Source organism: Rhinopithecus roxellana, chromosome 21 (genome assembly GCF_007565055.1).
Source record: "Rhinopithecus roxellana isolate Shanxi Qingling chromosome 21, ASM756505v1, whole genome shotgun sequence".
Lineage (NCBI taxonomy): Eukaryota > Metazoa > Chordata > Mammalia > Primates > Cercopithecidae > Rhinopithecus > Rhinopithecus roxellana.
In genome coordinates this window covers 46,691,890-46,700,447 of record NC_044569.1, presented here as the reverse complement: position 1 = coordinate 46,700,447, position 8,558 = coordinate 46,691,890, and the positions used below count along the sequence as shown (strand labels likewise).

Sequence of the window (8,558 nt, the reverse complement as noted above, 5' to 3'; positions counted from 1 at the left end):
TTTTTTTTTTTTTGAGACAGAGTCTCGCTCTGTCGCCCAGGCCGGAGTGCAGTGGCGCGATCTCGCCTCACTATAAGCTCCGCCTCCCGGGTTCAGGCCATTCTCCTGCCTCAGCCTCCCGAGTAGCTGGGACTACAGTCGCCCACCACCCTGCCCGGCTAATTTTTTGTATTTTCGGTAGAGACGGGGGTTTCACCGTGTTAGCCAGGATGGTCTTGATCTCCTGACCTCGTGATCCACCTGCCTCGGCCTCCCAAAGTGCTGGGATTACAGGCGTGAGCCACCGAGCCCGGCCTGGACTCTTTTTTTTTGTTTTTTTGAGACGGAGTCTCGCTCTGTCGCCCAGCCTGGAGTGCAGTGCCTCCATCTTGGCTCACTCCTAGCTCTGCCTCCCGGGTTCACGCCATTCTCCTCCTCAGCCTCCCGAGTAGCTGGGACTACAGGCGCCCACCACTATGCCCGGCTAGTTTTTGTACTTTGTTTAGTAGAAACGGGGTTACAAACTGGACTCTTAAAAGTGACTTCTCCACAGCATATCATTTGAATTATTACCATTGCCTGGTACAGTGTTTTTAAAAAGAAGTGTTTTTAAAGCATCGTTAAAATATTGTGTTCCTGATTTTTTTTTTTTTTTTTTTTTTTTTTTTTTTTTTGAGACAGGGTCTAATTTTGTCACCTAGGCTGGAGTGCAGTGGTGTGATCTTGGCTCAATGTAGCCTCGATCTCCTGGGCTCAAGCAATACTCCTGCTTCAGCCCCGCAGGTAGCTGGTACCACAGGCGCACATCACCATGCCCAGCAAATATTTTAATTTTTGGTAGAGATAGGGGTTTCACCATGTTGCCTAAGCTGGTCTCGAACTCCCGGGCTCAAGAGATCTGCCTGCCTCAGCCTCCCAAAGTGCTAGGATTATAGGGGTGAGCCACCATGCCTGGCCAATTCCTGATAATTTAAGTAAACCAAACTATAAATAAACGATATGTGCCTAAAAACAATCTTAGTTTATACTATCAGTGGCCGTTGGATTTAGGAGCAGTCCAATACCTTGATTTAGATTTTGAACTAGAACTAGACTGTGATCTTGACTGACATTTGGATCTAAATAGTTCTTTTTTCTTTGATTCCTTTTCATATCTTGAGCCAGACTTATTTAATATGTTTGGAATCTGATTTATTTATTCATTTTTACTTACTTTTTGAGACAGGGTCTTGCTTTGTCACCCAGGCTGGAGTGTAGTGGCACAATCAAGGCTCCCTGCAGCCTCCACCTCCCAGGCTGAACCAATCCTCCCACTTCAGTCTCCCAAGTAGCTGGGACTACAGGCATGCACTGCCATGCCTGGCTAATTTTTTTTTTTTTTTTTTTTTTTTGTAGAGACGGTGTTTTGCCATGTTGCCCAGGCTGATCTCAAACTCCTGAGCTCAAGTGATCCTCCAGCCTCAGCCCCCCAAACTCCTGGGATTAAAGGTGTGCATCACTGCACCCAGCCCGGAATCTGTTTTAGAGGTGCCTCTAGTTTTGGTGTGGGATGCAGACCTAGAATGTGATTTAGCCTTCATCCAAAAAATATGGATTTTGGTGTTTGAATCCACCATTGTCGGAATGGCTTCTGCTACTCCGTGGTTTTCCAGTTGGTTGATTTCTAGGACTGTAAGATCTTCTATAATTGTAATCAAAAGACTGACTTCTGGATCTCCTTTAATAACTTTGGCTTCTAGAATCTCTGTATCTATCATAACCATCATGGCATGAAGAACTGTACACATTCCTCTGTTCCTTGGCTTTCATCTGATTTGGTGTCTTCTGATTCCCCTGTGTAAACTGTATTTCAACCTGATGTCCACATATCTATTTCCTGTCCAAATTATGCAAAGCATCTTCAGCATCACGAACATCCTCAAATTGAACATAAGCAAATCCTCCTGGACGGCGGGTGTGGAAATCAAGTGGAACATAAACATCTCCTGTAGGACCATCATGACCAAATTTATCCTGTCCATCTGCAGAGCTGGTGTCATTGGCCACGTTCCTGATGCACAGAGACATGTTTTGGAGGATTGTGCAGGTAGTGGGACATGACGGTGGCGTGATTCCAGGCCGGAGGCCCTAACAGACCAGGCAAACTGTCCACAGCTCTGCTGTTAGAAATTTGTATTGCTAACAAGTCCCTAGGTGATGATGATGCTGATGGTCTGGGTACCACTGGTCTATAGAAATGACCACAGCCTGAATGAAGACAAGCTGAAGGCAGTGAGGCCACCTCTGCCCTTGTCAACCTTGCTCACAGGTGTAGACAAGACTGTCACCTGAAGACTGATGATCTCCCCCCACAGCCTGCCACATGCCTGAAATTCACCCTCAGCGCCGGACTCCTTTGGACTCCTTAGCCTTAAAGTTGGCTTTGCAACTGCCTCTAGAAACTAGAAGCAGGGTTAGCGAGAGACGAGCAGGGATGCAGAGGGCTGGGATGCAGAGGAGGAGGGGTTTGTGATCCCACCTACCAGCCTCACTGCTGAGGGCACAGGCTTGGAAGCCTCAGGCTCTGATGTCAGAGATAGCTGAGCTGGTTTCCCTGTGCAGCCGCTAGCTAGCTTTTGACCTCAAATCTCAAGAAAAAAGACCTTATTATTTCTAATTCTCTTCCTGCCTTCTAAGACAGGTGGGTCTTGGTAGCTGCAGGCTCTTGTCTGCCGGACTCAGTGTGGGTCGTGGGCGTGTAAGCATGGAGGGGCTGGTAGCGGGAGCTGGGGAGTGGGAGGCTGCTGTGGAAAGGAAGAAGGAGGAAGCTGTGGCCAGTGAGAAAGCACTGAGGAGACCTAAGAGAAGGAAGCTGTGAGCTATTGGGGGTGCAGCCCACCCTGTTCCTCTGGCCCTGCACGTTGCCATCATCTTCTATGGGGCAGGTCCCGGGAGGCTGAGTCCATATCCTGGTGGGTGTGAGGAAGGCCTGGTGCAGGACACGTGCCTGGTAGGGCAAAGTTGCCAAGTAGATATCAGGACCTTCTCTGTCCCCCTCTGCCCCAGGACTCCTTTCACCTCACACATCCATTTTTCTTTATTTTTTTTGAGATGGAGTCTCGCTCTGTTGCTCAGGCTGGAGTGCAGTGGTGTGATCTCGGTTCACTGTAACTTCCAACTTCTGGGTTCACATGATTCTTCGGCCTCAGTCTCCTGAGTAGCTTGGATTACGGGAGTGAGCCACCATGCCTGGCTAATGTTTGTATTTTTAGTAGAGATGAAGTTTCACCATGTTGGCCAGGCTAGTCTCAAACTCCTGACCTCAAGTGATCCACCTGCCTTGGCCTCCCAACATGCTGGGATTACAGGCGTGAACCACCATACTTGGCTTCTTTATTTTTTAAATATACATTTTTATAAAGGATTCCTGAAAACCAGAAGCAGTGACACACCAAGGGATGTGACTTTAATGGCAGGATTTCCTGGACAGCACAGGCCGGGAGAGAGTCAGTGTCCTTCAGATTGGGCCAAGTCATATCCATGCATCCAGGCTGCTCGCTTCTGCAGAAAGGCCTGCTGTGATACCAGGTTTCTGGACCTTCCCATGTTGGCACTGGAATTCCAGCCTCCAGCACGCAGCCTGCAGGGAGAAGGGAGCAAGCTCTATGCAGCTCCACAAAGTTCCATTGTAGCCTGTCTGTGCCTGGTGCTACTGGCTGGGGCTGACATGGGGGAGCCTCTGAGCTCCCTCCTTTTTCAGCATGGCTCATGCACCCATTTGCCTTTGGGGTAATTCTGGAGCCTCCTTTACCTGCATGAGTTAGTGCCTATAAAAGGCCAGTGAGAACTGTGTGGAGACAACAGGCCTCAGAGGGTCTAATCCTCACCCCATCCCTGGCCACCTGGGTGACCTTGAGCAAGTTCCTCAACGGTACAGGCCCCAGTCCCTTGCTCTGTAAAATAGGGTGATGAGGGTGCTGACGGCAGACGGCCAATGAGGATGAAGTGAATGTGTATGAAGAGAAAGGCCCAGTGGATGCTCCCTTGCGTCCTTACTATAGGCTCATCCAATTGGACTAAATTCTAAAAAACCCTGTGGGTTATGTCACTGAGCTAAGCTCAGGGAATCTTATGGTGGGATTTCTGGGGTACCTGAAGGTTAATTCATTCATTTATCCATGCGACAAATGTATACGGAGTGCTGACTGCATGTCAGACAATAAGCTAGTAAATAGCTAAGAACAAAAGCTTCTCTGGGAGGGCTCTTCATGCAGTAAGGCCTTGAGGCTCTAGCAGACCTCCCTGGAGACTAAGCTGCTGGGCAGGTGAGAATGGGGCAGGCAGTGGGCATTGCCAATGGGTGGAAGCCCTTTTCCATCCCAGGCAAAGTGGCAGAAGACCACGGAGAAACTGCCAGGCTGAAGGGTCCACCGTGAGACCTTGGGGAGTCTGAGGCTGTGGGGAGTAGCCAGCTGCCTTTTTCAGCCATGAGTGCTCGGCCAGCTCTTCATCTGGGTGGGAGGATGGGAGGAGGCTGGGCTCTGCAGGAGCTACTCTCTGCACATCTGCCCTCCTGGAGTCGTCCCAGTGCACGGCAAGCCTTGGAGGTCAGGGCTTTGGAGTCAGACCTGGATGCAGACCCTCCTCCTCTACTCTGCCTTGGGAAAGTCACTTTAACTTCTGAGCCTTAGTTTCTCCATGTGTAAAATGGTGATGATAATTGCCTCTTCTTATTTATTCTGCCCAGCAGAACCAAATGAGATAGTAAGAGCAAGTGCTTTCAAGATGATAGCACCTTATGCCCAGTGTCTACCATGTGGCAGTCTATAGCAACAACCTCCTCCTCGAATGATTTTTATATTTTAAAACAGAAACAAAATCTCTCACATGTAACAGAAACATGGAACAAGGACCTTTCAGCCTCTTTATGGCGAGGCAAGGATCTTACCAGACAGATGGGGGAGTTGGAGGAAAGGACCAAATATTGGCGAGCTGAGCTGCAGCGTGTAGGAACATCTGGCTTACCCTTAGGTGGACAGTGGGTCTGAATGGCTCCAGTGGGTGCCCCAAATGCAGTGGCTGCACAGATTGGGCTCAAGCTACAGTTTCAAGACAGCAGTGGCCACATTGCAGATGGTGGTGACCTGTCTGCACTCCCCGCCTCCTGCTTAGGGTGCTCAGTGGCTTCCTGTTCACTCAGTTTTCTCACCCAATCTTTTCAATAGAACTTTTACCCACAAAGCACAGCCAATGACCAAGGACACCTTAGAGCAAGGACTAGTAAACCACAGCCTTTGCACCAATGCGCCCCACTGCCTGTTTGTGTACAGCCTATGAACTAAGAATGATTTTTCCGTTTTTAAATGGTTGAAAAAAACTCAGTAGAAGAATATTTTGTGATATGTGGAAATCATATGACACTCAGACGTCAGTGTCCATAAATAATGTTTTGTTCACTTGTATAGCTTATGGCTGCTTTTGTGCTACAAAGGCAGGTTGCATACTTGCGACAGACTGTATGGCCTGCAAAACCTAAAATATTATCTGGTCCTTTGCAGAAAAGGTTGGCTGATCCCTGAGTTAAAGATACCTTCCTTCTAGGAGGATTTGCAATTTAATTCACATTCATCCCTTAAGCAAAACAGATGAAGCTCGAATGGTGGAACTTCAGGCGTGTTATCTATGACAGGTTGACCTTTCTAAGGGGAAGTATGAGGAATATTAGAGCCAAGTAACAGAGGCAGCAGGATGTAAAATAGAAATTTTACTAGGCAATAGGAATCCTGGTTTCTAATTCCACCTTCAACTAATGAATAATTATGTGATTTTGAGCAAAAAGGCTTTTCATGTCCCAGCCACTTTCCTTACCCAGGATCTCCTCTCCTGCCCTTAAAAAGGAAGACAATAGCTGTGAAATGCTTTGAGACCTAAAAAAAAGTCATTCAAATCAAAGATTAGGAGGAAAAAAAAAGATTAGGCAATTCTAGAACATTCTGATAAGGTGATATCTGATATTTCTTCCCTTTTTTGATATCCGAAATATCTGATATTTCTTCCTGTCTTTTTTTTTTTTTTTTTAACTTTTTGAGATAGGGTCTTGTCACCCAGGCTGGAGTGCAGTGTCACGAACATGGCTTACTCCAGCCTTTACCTCCCAGGCTCAAGCAATCCTCTTGCTTCAGCCCTCCAAGTAGCTGAGACTATGGGCATGTGCCACCATGTCTGGCTAATTTTTGTGCTTTTTGTAGAGTTGGTGTTTGCCATGTTGCCCAGGCTGGTCTTAAACACCTGGGCTCAAGCCATCCGCCCACCTCAGCCTCCCAAACTGTTGGGATCACAGGTGTGGGCCACCACGCCTGGCCTTTCTTCCTTTCAAAGAAGGGAAACAAAATGTCTATAGGTGTAGTGACCCTATGCTCCTCAAAACCCTTAGCTTGACAACAAGTCTATTATAGACCGTTGGCATTTGTGCAACTGACACGCAGTCATTCCCAAGCCACCCAGAAGGTCCCTGACCTATATATTTGTTATTTTGCCTAGGCACAAATCTGAGTTACTCAGCCACTACTAAATGAACCTAGTGGATGTAGTGGATGGCCCAGTACAGACATCCCAGGACAGCTGGCTGTTCTTTCCTGGTTATGACAGACATAGTAACTAATAAAGTGATTTAAAACATTCTTTGTAAATAAACACTCTGTACTCATGACGCTGGCCCTCTCAAATGTCTAAGGAGGGACTCCCCATGAGTGATGTGTTTTACATTAAAAGTATTTATTTGCAATCGGGACTCTAGCCTGTGTTGGCCATTTCTAGAAGCTGTCGAACATATCTTTAAATACTGCGCCCAGAATTGGCTTCCTTTCATGGCAGTCTCAGTTTCTGGTTCCTAGAAGTTGCTGATTCAAACAGCACCTGATGACCACAAGTCATCTGAGGGGACCTGTGGCCAAGAATGGATGACAACCACATTTTATTCGGACACCAAAGCAAGTTGCAGCCTGAATTGCAACCACACCTTGCAATGGCCCCAACATATGCAACAGAAACAGAATTTGCACTTGGTATGTTTATTTCCGTTGCTCTTAAAAATGCAAACCCACACTAAAGCCCATGCCAAAGACAGTTGGAACAAATTGCATCACCTGGATTTTGGGGTTTGTAATAGCTAGCCTATGTTGGTGTGCAAATTGGCCAGTTGTATGCTATTTTAAACCCTTCCTGCTCCCTTTGCCATTTTGTGCCAAGGGCACACAAAGCTGCCCAGAAGGAAGGAATTCAATCAGCATCAGAAGAATGCATTGAAGTCCTGTTTCCTAAACCCCAGGGGAGAGCTGAGTGGGAGGGAAGGACCCAGCTAGCTGAGGACAGAGTCCTTTTTATGTGTCTGTTTCCCCAAGCCGAATGCTGGGCCCAACTGACAAATGTTAGTGGGAGGGAACAATGGAGGAGGGTGGCTGGATGGCAGTGAGAGGCCTGGGAAGGGCCTGGGGATGAGGAGGGGGTGGAAGCACTTCCTGAGGATCCATCCAGGCCCAGAGTTTTCAGCTGCCACCTCCAGAGCTCCGCCTGCCTGCTTGGCCAGGTCCAGTTGGCCCTGGCAGAAAGTCATCACCCTGTCCTTGCCAGCACTCTATCCTTGGCTATAAGTCTTATCTGGTCAAGCTGCTCTCTGTATCGGACTCTCCAGTCAAGTATCTGGACTGCTGGGCTGATAGTCACCTTTTTTCTATGATGTTTCTCCCTGGTCAGTCTCAGAATTAATACATTTTTCCTCTGCTAGTTCCCTCTCCTCTTCTGAAATGATATGGAGGTTCTGTCTACTCTAAACTCACCCAGGGTTTGGGCTTGGCTGGGCTGGATGCCCTGCATGCTGATACTTTCATGTGGTCAGCCCACGCCCTGGGTTATTTGCCAACCTGCCTCCCAGTTTTGCACAGTGCCATACCTCAGGTGCCCTCTCATGCCAGCTAGTCAGAATAGAGTGTCCTCCTATAGGATCCAGGGATAGGTTAGGGGTTGAAGTCCCTCACAAAGCCTCTAGGGTGTCAAGGCACAGGGCATCTCATGGAAGCACTGGTGTGGGATCAAGTCCACCCTAAAAAAAGTCCTATGCTGTATTGTACCTGCTAAGGTGCAAGGCTGGCCCCCCCAAATAATAGGTATCATAAGTAAGCCCCTAGCACAGTGCCACCTCCATGTTCTAGGTGCTCAGTAATGTAGACTAACAAATACTTAAGTGGCCAGGGCAGGCTGATTACTATGAACAACACAGAAGAGACAGGTTTTTTTTTTTATGAATGAAATATTTCACACCCAGGGGACTTTGTTTTACCATTGTTAATATAAACTGTGAATTTAGAGGTTTTTTTTTTTGAGATGGAGTCTTGCTCTGTCTTCCAGGCTGGAATGCAGTGGCACGATGTCGGCTCACTGCAACCTCCGCCTCCCAGGTTCAAGCAAGTCTCCTGCCTTAGCCTCCAGAGTAGCTGGGATTACAGGTGTGCACTTCCATGACCAGCTAATTTTTGTGTTTTTTAATAAAGACAGGGTTTCACCATGTTGGCCAGGCTGGTCTTGAACATCCTGACCTCAAGTGA

The 8,558-nt window shown here is 47.7% G+C and overlaps 1 pseudogene; it reads right to left on the bottom strand.

The window, feature by feature from the left end:
• Nucleotides 1-1,009: 1,009 nt before the first annotated feature.
• Nucleotides 1,010-2,077, bottom strand: LOC104672917 (annotated as a pseudogene).
• Between the last annotated feature and the right edge of the window lie 6,481 nt (nt 2,078-8,558).